This window comes from Pelodiscus sinensis, chromosome 14 (genome assembly GCF_052426305.1).
Source record: "Pelodiscus sinensis isolate ZL-2025 chromosome 14, ASM5242630v1, whole genome shotgun sequence".
NCBI classification, from domain to species: domain Eukaryota; kingdom Metazoa; phylum Chordata; order Testudines; family Trionychidae; genus Pelodiscus; species Pelodiscus sinensis.
In genome coordinates this window covers 43,890,126-43,904,774 of record NC_143065.1, presented here as the reverse complement: position 1 = coordinate 43,904,774, position 14,649 = coordinate 43,890,126, and the positions used below count along the sequence as shown (strand labels likewise).

General features: G+C 49.0%; 1 protein-coding gene across 4 annotated transcripts in view; it reads right to left on the bottom strand.

Moving 5' to 3' along the window:
• CORO2B (coronin 2B) overlaps positions 1 to 14,649 on the bottom strand; it is a 134,421-nt gene that overhangs the window by 36,318 nt on the left and 83,454 nt on the right. The window lies entirely within an intron of this gene.

The following is a 14,649-nucleotide window of genomic DNA, read 5'->3' as shown; positions in this document are numbered from 1 at the left end:
TCCAAAATAACGTTAGTGTGGATGCTCCAGTGCCGCTAATTTAAACTAATTGGCCCCCAAGAAGCCTCCTGCAGCTTCCTGGGGCTCTAAGACTAAGGTAGCCCATCCCCATTAATGGAGCCTGCCTCAGACAATATTCGATTCTTCCCCATAGTGAGGACACGGAACTTCGACTTTGCAAAATCAGGTGTCCAGAAGTCAAACTTAAATTCAAAATAAGCTCCTAGTGTAGACATGGCCTCGGAGACTAACAAACATACATATAGTATCATGAGTTTTCGTGGGCAAAACCCACTCCATCAGATGATCAACTGGAATGGAAATAACAGAAAACAATTTATTTATAGCAGAGGGAAAAAACGGTACCTGTCAGTTACAGGACCGGTACTAATGAGGCTGAGTGGGTTGAAAGGGTCCCAGGCTTAGTTTTTGATGTAAAAATGCAATGTTAAAGGCAGGAGAGACTGGCTTTATAACGTGCCATCCCGTTAACGTCTTTGTGGAAGTCCAGGGAAACTGTCAGATTTGCAGACGAATACCAATTCTGCACTCTGTCTCTAACTGGCGGGTGAAATTCCTGTGTAGAAGATTAACTCCTTTTTCCATGCCTGCGTAATACGCCCAAGGGAAGATGTACATGCACGAGGCATGCCATTTCAAGAATAACTTTCAAAGGTATCATCCAATCTCACCCATTTCCCGCCCCTTTACATACATTAGAATGCGGTGCCGACAATCCCATTGTGAGCTACTAGACCACGTTTGTACAGGTCCCACACTTCTTTCTCCAGGCAGTAGCTTGAATATGCAGCAACTGTACAGACAACTGGAGCCTGTTTAGAACTGTCTGGTAGAAATGTGCGGGGGAAAAAGGAAGGGGAGCAAACTCACACACAGGCAGTAGGCCCATCACAACGCCCTCGTCCTTTGAAGCATCACTTTTGAGCAGTCGGAGGCTTCAAAGAAGTGTTGGGGGCTGGCAGGCAATTTTTAATTGGAAGCCTGCCCTGGAAATCCTATTTTGACATCATCAGCGTCAGCCTTACTGGAAGGGAATTTGTCAGCACCTCAGATCTTCCGACGGGAGAGGAAGCTTCAAAGTTTCACCATGTCTTGTAACGAAGCCTCCTCCCTTCTGTGTAACTATGGGAATTGGCTGTCGTGACTGCAGGAATTGGGCGGTGGGGACAGCCGTCACAACATGCGTTATCGATGCCATGCTGCAAGTTGACAACTAGGACTTCGCCTTTTCTCTTCCTCCCTTTCCTTGTGCCCTCTAGTGTTGGCAAAGAGGCGCTGCATGCATTCACTCATCCTCGGAGCCGGCATCGCCTTGTTTTGTGATTAGCCCCACGGCATCGTTCCTGAGCTCCCGACTGGGCAACAGTTTTTTTTTTTTTTAGGAACAGGACTTGAATAAGTCCTTTTTGGTATTCTAAAGCATGAATGTGCATGAGAATTTTGCCTTCCACCAACATGCCTGCAAAGAAAACAAGTTGCTCGTGTCCTAATTGCAATTCCTGAAAAGAATCAGTAATACAGATGGATCTTCCCCCTCCTCCATGCCTTTTTCAAAATTCAGCAATTCCCAATGCTCTGGTGTTTGTCCAGTACGAGTTCCCACACAGTTCAAGTTTGTGCACAAGCCAAGAAGAGAAGCCAGGCAAAATTAAGAAGAAGAAAAAAGCACCACAGAGAATGATTCCAAATTCCTTTCCTCCCCACGTGTAAATTTTCCCAGGAAATGTTGATCATTTCTACTTGCCACTTTTATCTGGTTAGTAAAGTTATGGCTAGGTCGCGGGAGGTGATGAATTTTCCTATGAAAATGCTTCTGTCCCTACCTCCTCCTTAGTGCTTGGGTTAAAAGAGGAAAATGGATTTTTATACTGTCTTACAGAATCCTAGAACACTAGAACTGGAAGGGACCTCGAGAGGTCATCGAGTCCAGTCCCCTGCCCTCATGGCAGGACCAAGCACCATCTAGATCATCCTGGATAGATGACTATCTAGCCTCTCTTAAATATCTCTACTGATGGAGATTCCACAACCCCCTTAGGCAATTTATTTCCGTGTCTAACCACCCTGACAGGCAGGAAGTATTCCTGATGTTCAATCTAAACCTCCCTACTGCTACTTAGCCAGTCGGTCCCCAGCCTGTAACAATGCTTGGGATTCTTCCATCCCAAAGGCAGGACTCTGCACTTGTCCTTGATGAACCTCATCAGATTTCTTTTGGCCCAATCCTCTAATCTGTCTAGGTCGCTCTGGACCCTATCCCTGCCCTCCAGCGTATCTACCTCTCCCTCTAGCTTAGTGTCATCCGCAAACTTGCTGAGGGTGCAATCCATCCCCTCATGCAGGTCCTTAATAAAGGTGTTGAACAAAACTGGTCCTAGAACAGAATCTTGGGGCACTCTGCTAGAAACCAACCACCAACATGACATCGAGCTGTTGATCTCTACCCATTGGGCCCAACAGTCTAGCCAGCTTTCTATCAATCTTACAATCCATTTATCCAATCCATACTCCCTTAACTTGTTCACCACTGTTTGTAGCCTGGGGTAGGGATGTTGAAATGTGTTTCTTAAAATAAATGTGTAACCACTGAAAAACTCAGCCGTTATACACAGAGACAGGTGCACAAGGGGTGGGGCAGATGGCTTCCTAGTGAACACTGGCTCCACCTGCCCCCATGCCTCTATGTCAGAGGCAGCAACTTGCGGGGGGAAGGGGAGAGGGCTGCATGTAACCAGGCTCGTTAACCGATGAGCCCTGGCTCTTCCCTTAACTGTGTAAACAGTTACACTTTCACATCCCTGTCCTAGAGAAGTGGGCAAGGGGCTTCTTCATTAGATATCGGCACTTTCCATAGTTAGCTTTTAAGAGCTCAGGATCATGATTCTGTGTCAATTACAGGCTTGAACCATTCTTGGATGGAGCCAATCAAGGCCAAGGAAATCCAGAGCACCTGCGCATTCCCTACAGACTCATGCATCTGGGTCAGTCTGCCTGAGCCAACTAGAAGGTGACCAAGGCAGATGCAGCGATTTGCAGGAAGCCAAACAAACGAAAAGACTGTGGCACACTGCCAACATTTCACCGTCCCTGCGAGAGCCAATTCTAGGTCTGTCAGGGTTCCCATTTGCAGGTTTGCAGAACAGGCACAATAAAACCAGAGAACACGCACGAGCAAAAAACGGCTAAAACGCAAGAGTATCTCTCTGTCTTCCAGCATTTGCAAGATTTTGTTGATTTTCCCAGTAGAGCATGATCATTCCATTAAAGGAGCCATTCTGAAGAAGAAAACGTGTTTGTGTTCAAGCAAAGGTGGCTTTGCAGCCAAAAATGAAGAAAATTAACCCATTAAAGTCATTCCCACATGAATCTGAAGTGAAGACAGCTATGTTGCTACGTTAATAGGGACAGGCTAGGATTTCATAGCTAAAAATCACTCAAAACAAGGCCACAAAAAGTTAGAGCTGTCACTCTGAAAAACCAATGCAAAGCAAAACCACAGCTAGAGTATTGTGTCTAGTGCGGGGCACCACATTTCAAGGAAGATGTGGAGAAACTGGAGAAGGTCCAGAGAAGAGCAACAAAAACAATTAAAGGTCTAGAAAACCATGAGCTATGAGGGAAGACTGAAAGAATTGAGATCCAGTGGATATAGTGTACTTAGATTTCCAGAAAGCCTTCGATAAGGTCTCTCACCAAAAGCTCTTAAGTAAAGTAAGATGTCATGGGATAAGAGGAAAGGTCCTCTCGTGAACTGATAACTGGTTAAAAGACAGAAAACAAAGGGTAGGAATAAATGGTCAGTTTTCAGAATGGAGAGGTTAGACAGACATCTATCAGGGATGATCTAGATGAGGGCAGGGGACCGGACTCGATGACCTCTCCAAGTCCCTTCCAGTTCTAGTGTTCTATGATTACTCCTCTGCAGTAGCCTCTCTGCAGTTTTTTTGGGGGGGGGAGCCCATGATCCCCAACCGCACATTGTGACTAACACCGGCCTGTCTCAGAGGCAAACACATCACCACTTAAATTCTATGTTTCTAAAGTGCTTTGACTTAGAACAACTCTGGGGTGCGCTTTGCTAGACTCCATAGTTACAATAGAAGTGGGTACATGTGCTCTATGTCTGGGGTTTTGTTCATCTCTTTTAAACCACACCTCGCCTCACTGTCCTAAAAGTATCTCATCTGCACACGTACAACTTAATCCTCTGTAAAAATACCTTAGTGATACATAGCTAAAAGAAAGATATTTCATGCCACGTTTAGGCATGTTTAAGACTTACGTCACCAGTCACCACTCTTGCGTGGCTAGAAGGATAGTTTAGTTGGCCACGACTATAACATCTTCTGCCTAGCCCTTTTCTAAAACATTAACTACCAGAACTTTCCTGGGTAACCAGCAAGAAAACCCCTCCCGGCGGACAATTGTCTTTTCTTATTTACCTACTTTGCAGGACATTTCTACTTTACTAACCACTGCAGGACAGGTCAGCAAAGCACAAGAGAGGAATGATCTAAAATATAGCCTGTGACAGGGCAGCTTAGCGGGCTGGGTGGAAGGGAAGAGGGGCAGCTCTGAAAAACCAGCAAGGGCTAGGGTTGCCCGGCGTCCAGTATTCACCCGGACAGTCCGGTATTTTCGCCTCCTGTCCGGTAAAAAAAAATATAATCAGAGAACACCTAAAATGTCAGGTATTTTCTGATTTTTTTCCCTGGCTAGGAGGCGAAAATGCCAGGCACCTGGCAACCCTACAAACACTCAGCTCCCCCCCCCATGACACTCCCAGCACCCCAGCCCCCCGACCCCAGCCCCCATGCTTACCTGGTTCGTCAAGGCTGCCAGCACAGGGGAAGCGGGTCTTAGTTCAACTGCTCCCCTGTTCCTATCCCTGAACTCACTCTGTTTTATTTTAAATGGGTTTTTTTGGCTGAAGTCTTTGGAGTCTTTTGTTTTTTTTTTTTTTGCTCAACAACTTTGGTCTCCACCTCCCCCCTTTTTTTTCCCCTTCAACAGAATTTTTTCCTGGTGGTTTTTTTTTTGGAGAGGCGGGTTCGTATTTTTGTTTCAACCATCTGGCAACCCTAGCAAAGGCCCTGGCTAATCAGAGGCAGCTGAGATAGGGTGGCGATAAATTAATTAAGGGCCAGTTGAGGCTGCCATGGTACCTCGTTAAAAACCTTCCCTGTGGGGGAGGGGAGTGGAGAAGGAACGTGAAGGGTGGAGGGGACTTAACAATTGATAAGGAGACTCAGAGGAGCTGAGCAGAATAACATCAGCACTGCTAAAGGCTGCCGGGGAGTGGTTGGAGTGTTTGGAGGCTCCCTTCCCCCCCAGGTGACCAGAAACTTCTGCCAGTGGCTGAGGAGGACGGTTTCCTCAGCCCTGACTGGCCAGGGGCATCGGCCCCAACCCCCTGATGTTTTGCCAAGGGACAGAAGGCCAAACGCCGAGAAAAGGCAAGTGGGACTTGTAGCATGGCCCCTAAACTGTGGGATAGTGGGCAGAACAGGGGTCCAGGACCCACGAGTGGGACTGACAGTGCCACAAGCCACAAACACACAAGCTGCAGACTGATGAAAGTGCTGCACAAATTATAAGAATGGCCACACTGGGTCAGACCAAAGGTCCATCTAGCCCAGTGTCCTGTCTGCTGACAGTGGCCAATGCCAGGTGCCCCAGAGGGAGTGAACAGAACAGGTAATAATCAAGCGATCTCTCTCCTGCCATCCATCTCCACTCTCTGACAAAGAGGCTAGGGACACCATTCCTTACCCGTACTGGCTAATAGCCATTAATGGACTTAACCTCCATGAATTTATCTAGTTCTCTTTTAAACCCTGTTATAATCCTAACCTTCACAACCTCCTCAGGCAAGGAGTTCCACAGGTTGACTGTGCGCTGAGTGAAGAAAAACTTCCTTTGGTTTGTTTTAAACCTGATACCTATTAATTTCATTTGGTAATCCCTAGTTCTTATAATATGGGAACAACTAACTATTTTTTCCTTATTGACTTTTTCCATATCACTCATGATTTTATAGACCTCTATCATATCCCCCCTTAGTCTCCTCTTTTCTCAGCTGAAAAGTCCCAGTCTTTCAAATCCCTCATCATTTTTGTTGCCTTTCTCTGAACCTTTTCCAATGCCAATGTATCTTTTTTAGATGAAGCGACCACATCTGTACGCAGTATTCCAGATGTGGGCATACCATGGTTTTCTATAGAGGCAATAAGATATTCTCTGTCTTATTCTCGATCCTTTTTTAAAAAATACAAAGCATTGCTGAATTAGCATTTATATCCATCGAGAACAAGAGCCAAGATCAAGCTTGTTAATTAAAAAAGACAAAAAAAATAATCAAACAAAATCCCTGCTAAACTGGATCATGTACATAATGAAAAAATAGTCCATCTTGTGTGGAACCGAAAGGTAACATGGTTTATACTGAACTTTAACCAGCAGAGGGTGCCAGTATTTGAGTTATGACAACCGGAGCTTGCTGTATGTACTACACAAATAAACACTGGCAACTCACACACTGTGTGCTCCGATGGGCTGCTCTTCCAATTCTCAGTATTTTATTCTCACAGCCTCTGGGCCTGAGGTTCCTGACCCCTGACAGAAAGCATCATGGCGCGCCAACGGTTTGACCTGTTGGGCTGCGTACTGGTGTTAAAAAAGAAGTGGGTAAAACGCAATGACCAGCTCATAAGCTGGGCCTGCTCTTTACTGCGTCATTTTTTTTACAAAAAAAAAAAAAAAAATTAGGCTTATGATCGAGTATATACGGTAACACCAATTCCTTTGTAAATTCAATAGGGGCCCGTGTGAGAGCAAGGCATTTGCCTCAGTGGCTCTGAGGTGAAAGAACAAACCTCTTTGGATGCAGCTTCCACCCAAAGGAAACACCAGTACCAGGGTGGAAAGGGAAGCACATTAATCCTGGGGCTTCCTCTTCTTTGTTTGGGGGAAGCCAGACCAGGCTGAGTAAGCTGGAGGTCAAATGGGCACCTAACAACATAGGCCAGACGGAGGCCCCAAGGCGGCGGGCCGAGGCTTGTTCTCACAGACCGGGGCTCCCCCAGGAATTGTAATTACTGCAGCGGAAGCTCGGGGGTCCAGGCCGGACTGAAGCCAGGCCCTGATCACCTTGCAGGGAAGCCTGTTCTGCAGGGGGGCCCAGGCAAGTCTGGCCGACGCGCGAGGTTTGCTTCGGAGAAGCGCTCAGACCGTCCCCGGCCACATGAGCTCCACTCCGAGACCCCGGGGGGGCTGCCCACGGCTCACCCACTCGGGACGGCACGTCATCTTGGTTTGGCGTCTCTCCCGGCAGGCCCAGGATGGCAGTAGAGGGGGGCACTTTCCATTACAGATCCCGTCTCCTTTCACCCCTCTCTCCTGCCCAAACCAGGGCTGGAAAATCCCGGTCAATCAGCTAACCGGACACACGTCAGGTTAGCCAAACGGTTAACAGGTTAACCCACTACCGTGGGATCCAGGCTGGGGACTGCTCCAGCTCAGCTGGGATCCGGGCCGGCACCCAGGCTCCCCAGAGGCAGAAACTCTGACCGGAGCAGCCCCTGTCTGTGACGGGCCCCCTGCCCGTGGCAGGCGGGAGCTGCTCCAGACCCCACCAGTTACCAGCTACCCAGTTAACTGGTTAACCTCCTTCCCCACCCCTCCCCCAAAGCAGAGAGACCCCCTTTTCCTTCTCCCTGGACAGCTGCCCCCGCTCTCCTGGCGCTGCGGTAAATCCTGCCGCAATCAGCTGGGCGTTCAGTCTCGCTGCCGTTTCCTCATCTCCAGCTGGGTTGCTGCCCCCTGCATCACCCTGTGGCCGGCCGGCCAACCGGAGTCCAGCTGTTCCCTCTCCCCAGCAGCTGGCAGCTGCGTCTGCCTACAAAGAGGCCCCGTGGCCTGGCCTAGCCGGAGGCAGAGCCAAGAGCAGGGGGAGCTGGATCTTCCACGCGACGTTCTTCCCGTCGGCGGCAGCCTCTGCCCTTTGTATGGGGGAGGCAACAGTCCTGGGACATGCGTCTCGGCCGCGCCTTGGGGGGGTCTCTGCACTAGGAATGGACCCAGGACTCAAGCCAGGATTTCGCCACGGCCCCGCTCTCTCCTCTACGTCCCACTGGCCTCGGTCATACATCGGTGAGCCACGGCGCACCGCCAGGAACGTGGCCGCAGCTCTGCTAGGTCCGAGCCTTTACCACAGGGGCAAGGGACCTCAGGCTCTGGGGGCTGCATCCGGCCCCCAGCTTGCCCGGTCCGGCCCCCTAAGGCTGGGGCTCTCCACCCAGCATCGGGGAGGACGCTCTGGTGCTCCGGCTCCACCCCCTGCTGTCTCCCATGGGACCCCACCCCTGCTTTCCCAGAGCAGCCTCTCCGGCCGGCCACCTCCGGGACGATGTGGAGAGAGCCCAGGAGGCATTTCTGCCCCAGCCAGGGCGGCCTGTGACGTTTCCGATCCCCAGCGTGGCACGATGCAGAGAATTCCTCCCCCCCCCCCCCCGGCGGGGTTGTATTGCCCCTCTGTTACCATCCGCCCAGCGCTCCTCTGGGCTTCCGTGGACACGAATGCCCAGGCGGTTTCTGGGGAGGCTGCTGGCTCAGTGGCAGCTGGGAGAGCCGCGCCTTCTGCAGGAATGCACTGGGCAGCAAACAGGACTCCAGCTGGCTGCTGGAATAGCTCAGCTCTGCCTAGCAACCTCCCCCCCTTCCCCCCGGGAGGGTCTGAGTGATGCGTAGCTGGCGCTTTGTCACAGCCCGGCCCTGCTTAGTAACGGTTCACACTGCAATCCCCAACGCCCCCACGCTGGGTTCCGCCGTGCAAACGTAACACCGACCGGCAGCATCGAACCTGGGACCTCGGGGCACGAGCCTCTACAGCTTGAACGAAAAGCCAGCTGACGCTCAGCTAAAGCGGTGGAGCAAATTCATTCTCTCTCTCTGTGAGCAGTCTCAGTGCCACTCCATGGGACAGTGCCCCACACCCAGGAGGTGTGTGGGTTACACAACCCTGACTGGCAATTAGTGTTCCCTGTAAGCTAGGCACTTGGATGGCTGCCCAGGAGAGATTCAGGTGCTGCCCAGCTGATTAGCGGCACGCCCACAGCTAGGTTTGTTTCCCCTGGTGGTGCACATCCACACATGCCTCGGTGCAGGAAACAAAATTTATTTGGCACACAGATGGAAAAGATTAGAGGAAACAGTGCTGACAATTCCTGCCAAAGAGCCACTTGCAGCTTTGTTCAAGGGCTTGTCTCCACTAGCGTTGCCCCACAACATTGCTTTGTGATTGCCGGCACATTGGTGGCAGCGGTAGGATAGATGAGTCGCTGGCATCTTAGCCACCATGGTTACAACACCAGTGGAGTCTCTACCCGGGCTGACATTGATGGGATGGCAGCTGTGCCAGCAAGAATGGAGCCTGTCTAGTGTTAACATCCTGGCTTGCTGCCCCTGCCATGCCCACTGCGATTCTCTACCTGTGTTAGTTTCAACAAGGTTCTTGGATTGTAGTTCTGCCTTTAATATTGTTTTGCGTTTCACGCTTTCCATCCTTGGCCTGGAATTACAGGGCACGGTCAGATCAAAACTTTCCAATAGCAGGAACCAAACGCCGACCCCTGCAAGAACTCACACGACAAAAATGCCAGCCCGTTATGGAGCCAGCAATATATCAGCCACACACTTCTCCCTCAAAGCCTTTCCTAAAACTCTGCAAGAAACCTTCCCTCCCTAGGTCCCAGAGCTGCACCCATGGAACGACATCCTTTGGGCGGTTTAGCGGGGGCTCCTTCCAGCACACACACTCCTGGGCTTGTCTACTTGTATATAAAGCACAACAGCAAAAGACCTAAGTACCGACGGAGCGGATTCTTTACCAGCTGGGCCAAAACAAGCCTCCATTGTGAGCCGTAGGAAGGCAGCGAAAAGATGAACCATTGTTTGCCTTGGCCTCTGAGGATAGGACAAGGGGCAATGGGCTTAAATTGCAGCAAGGGAGGTTTAGGTTGGACATTAGGAAACACATCATGTCAGGGTAGGTAAGTATAAGAACATAAGAACGGCCAGACTGGGTCAGACCAAAGGTCCATTCAGCCCAGTGTCCTGTCTGCCGACAGTGGCCAATGCCAGGTGCCCCAGAGGGAGTGAACAGAACAGGTAGTGCTCAAGCGATCTCTCTCCTGCCATCCATCTCCACCCTCTGTCAAACAGTCTAGGGACACCATTCCTTACCCATCCTGGCTAATAGCCATAAATGGACTTAATGTTCATGAACTTATCTGGTTCTCTTTTAAAAACCCTGTTATAGTCCTAACCTTCATAACTTCCTGAGGCAAGTTGTTCCGCAGATTGACTGTGTGCTGTGTGAAGAGCTTCCTTTTATGTGTTTTAAACCTGCTGCTCATTAATTTTATTTGGTGGCCCCTAATTCTAATATTTTTATGGGAACAAGTAAATAACTTTTCCTTGTTCACTTTCTCCACACCACTCATTATTTTATATATCTTAATGGAAAAGTTTTCCGTTAAAAGCATTTTCAGAAAAGCACGTCTAGATTGGCAGGACGCTTTTCCGCAAAAGCTCTTTTTGCGGAAAAGCGTCTGTGGCCAATCTAGACGCGCTTTTCCACAAAAAAGCCCCGATCGCCATTTTTGCGATTAGGGCTTTTTTTGCGGAAAACAAATCTCTGCTGTCTACACTGGCCCTTTTGCGCAAAAGTTTTTCGGAAAAAGAATTTTGTCCGAACGGGAGCAGCATAGTATTTCCGCAAAAACACTGACAATCTTACATGAGATCGTCAGTGCTTTTGCGGAAATTCAAGCGGCCAGTGTAGACAGCTGGCAAGTTTTTCCGGAAAAGCAGATGATTTTCCGGAAAAAGTGGCCAGTCTAGACACAGCCCTAGTGTCTTTAATTTCTCCTCATATGGGACCCATTCCAAAACCCTCATCATTTTACTGGCCCTTCTCTGAACCTTTTCTAATGCCAGTATATCTTTTTTGAGACCAAATCTGTATGCAGTATTCAGTAAGCACTGGAATAAATTGTCTTGGGGGATTGTGGAATCTCCATTACTGGAGATATTTAAGAGCAGGTTGCACAGTCTAGACCGTGCTTGGTCCTGACGGGAGGGCAGGGGACTGGACTTGATGGCTTCACGTGGTCCCTTCCAGTTCTAGTGTTCAGTGACTCTGTAATTAAGATGCTCATCAGGGCCAGCCCTGCGACATCTCATGCCCACTGCTACTCCCCACCATTCTGCTGCACCCTGGCATAGCCAAAGCGCCTCCACCCATCGGAAATACCATTGTGTGTCAAGACCTCCTCTGATGACTTGTGGGCACAGCCCCACGTGACTGACAGCCCCAGGACTTCGGGAGAAAACCGGTGTCTGACTCTTCAGAGTTGCACACACACAGCTTTTAGCAACCACCAGGCCCCTGGGGACGAGACAGAGCAGCCTTTTATGCCTGGCTTCCATTCTCCCGCTCTGTGCGTCCAAGGCTGTGCAGTCTCCCCTCCGTGTGCATGCGCAGGGCTCGTGATTAGGAATAAGCGTTAAGTGCGCACAGACAGAGAAGGACAAACACCTCCCTGTTTCAGCAAACAGCCGCGGGCAAGGTATTTTCCATTCTTCTGCCCCCGCACAATGGGCTACTTTTTATAGGGAGCAGGAGGAGGTGGAGCGAAGCACCGACTGCATTTCATTATTGTCATTCTGGAGCTGACTTTTTTTATCCCCGGCTGTTTATGGGCGTCACAGTGGAAACACATTGGATGCACTTGGATCATCTGTACAGTCATTAATCACCTTAACATCGGATTTTATGAACTTCAGAGGGGTAGCTGAGTTAGTCTGCAACAGGAAAAACGTAAAAAACAATGAAGAGTCTAGTAGCATCTTAGGGTACATCTAAACTACATGGCTCCACCGACGGAGCTATGTAGATTAGTGTACTCAAAAAAGGGAAAGGAAGCGGCGATTTAAATAATCACCACTGCATTTACATTAAAATGGCTGCCGTGCTGTGCTAATCAGCTGTTTGGCGGCACAGTGCGGTAGTCTGGACGCTCCGCGGTCGACAAGGGAAGCCCACGAGGCATAAGGGGGAGGTCGAGAAGGGCTTCCCTTGTTGACCGCGGAGCGTCCAGACTACCGTGCTGTGCCGCTTAACAGCTGATCAGCACAACACGGCAGCCATTTTGATGTAAATGAAGTGACGATTATTTAAATCGCGGCTTCATTTCCCTATGTCTAGAAACCTCATCTACATGGCTCTGTCAACGGAGCCATGTAGTCTAGACATACCCTTAAAAACTAACAAAACATGTAGATGAGATCATGAGCTTTAAGTGGGCAAAACCCACTTCTTCAGATGACTGGACTATTAGATGTCCAGATCCAGACATCTGAAGAAGTGGGCTGTGCCCACGAAAGCTCATGATCCCATCGACATGTCTCTAAGGTGCTACTAGACTATTTGCTGTTGTTTAAGTTTTGACTGGATTTTATGGTAGGCCAGATGGAAGACTTTGCATATTCTAACCAGCGCAATACTCACGGAGCGGGGCCTGGAGGAAGAGGTGGAACAGGGACAGGGAGGGGGTGAGGCAGGGCCTGCGATGGAGTGAAGCAGGGCAGGGGTAGGAAGAGGCGGGCCCTCCCCCAGTCAAGGGATGGTGGGAGGAGGAGTCATGTGGGAGGTGGTCACATGGGCGGTGCACCCCCCTTGTGTCCCTCCCCAGCAGTCACCTCTGTTTCTGAGCAAAGTGGTTGGACTTATAAAGGTCTATCAAGTAGAGCTGAGTTACTGCAGCAATGGCCGGGCATCACCCTCTGCTACTCCTTGTTGTGATGCAAATTCATGAGGGTGTCTGAAAATAGGAGCTTTGTCAGGGCCTCAAGGACAGTCCAAGGTAGCTACAAGACTGGACAGAGAAAACATGGCCATTGACTTGAGTGGATGCCTTGCACGCAGCCACCAGGAACAACGGATTCATAACTGACTCCAAAATTCAAACGTACCCACCTCTGGCTGACGACCGAGCAGGCTTCCGACTGGCTAAAATTTTGACATGGTAAAAGAGGGATTGCTATGTGGCCTTATCTCAAAAGCGCACAAGTTTCTCCCCGCCTACCAAAAGCGGGAATGGATTGAAACGCTTGCGTCCCAAATCAGTAAAGCACCACAAATATTGCCAGCACTTCAGTTTCCCTCTCAAGTCTCAGGACCTTTGGCTTTTCTATTAGCACCCCAGCTTTGGGAGCCAGGGGCTTTCATGAGCATCTCTGCTTTCATTTTAAAGCCATTTTCCTAGCCCTCGTGGCTGCTGAGAAAAGCATGAAAATTTTGAGTCCAATGCACGTACAGGCTAAAAAACCCAGAAGGCCAAGAAGCCCTCCATTTTCTTGTTTGTAAACATCATGGGATTGTGTAGCCAGGATTTGGGGGTCTGATTCTTGATTTGTGAGCAGTACTACACTTAAGCACATGCTTAACATGCGTAAACATTCAAGTCAATGGGATCTAAGCATGTGCTTAAGTGCTTTGCTGAACTGGGGCTTAAGTCTTTTTTTGTTAAATGTTGATAAATGTCGTTTAGTCCTTAAAAAAAAAAAACACACACAATCTGCCAGAGACAGCTTGAGACTTCCTGAAAGAGTCAAGCCAAACCAGGTCACAGCCAAACCACACATTAGAAGTTGTCCATTTCTGATCCACCCCAAACCAGAATCTAAACATACCCCTTGAAACAGTTATTCCTGGGTGGATTGCGAAGACGTCAGCTGCATTACTCAACAGCTCTAAAACCTACTAAATATTCAAAGCGTCCATATCTCACTTCATAAACAGGCTGCAGCACTGAGACAAATATTGGCATTTTAGGCCTGGTCTACACTTCCACCGGCTGTCAGCCTAAGTTATGCAACTTCAGTAATGGAAATAACGTCACTGAAGTCAACGTCATTAGGTCTGCTTACCACGGAATCTTCGCCGCAATAAGTCGACAGCTGATGCTCTCCCTTTGACTCCGCTTACGCTTCTAGTTCTGGTGGAGTAATGGAGTTGACGGGGGAGCGCTCGGTAGTCGATTTATCATGTCTACTCCAGATGCGATGAATCAATCCCTGCTAGATCGATCACTGCCCATCCATTCAGCCCATAGCAAAGACATGCCCTTAGTTGCGAGATATCCAACACAAAAGCTGACATGTCTCACAATTATGTCCATCCTCCACCCCCCTCCAAAAAAACCCTCCAGAGGCACCAATTCCAATGCTTCCGGTTTTTTTATGCCGGTAGCAAAAATGGAATCTTACCCACAACTTTCCTACAATTTGAGTAATTTAATCTTCATCCATTATTTATCCTCCTTATTAAGAAGGCTGCAAATACTTTTTTTTTTTTTTTTTTGGAAGAATGGCTACAGCTGCTCTCAGCAATCACATGAAATAAAGAAAACTCTCCTTAAGATCATATCCATATTTTTAAAAAACCCTCAAACAACCAATAGTCCTGCAGCACCTTAGAGACTAACAAAACATGTAGCTGGTCTCATGAGCTTTCATGGGCAGTATTAAAGGTTAGGTCCGATAAATGAGCTCCCCCAAAAGCAC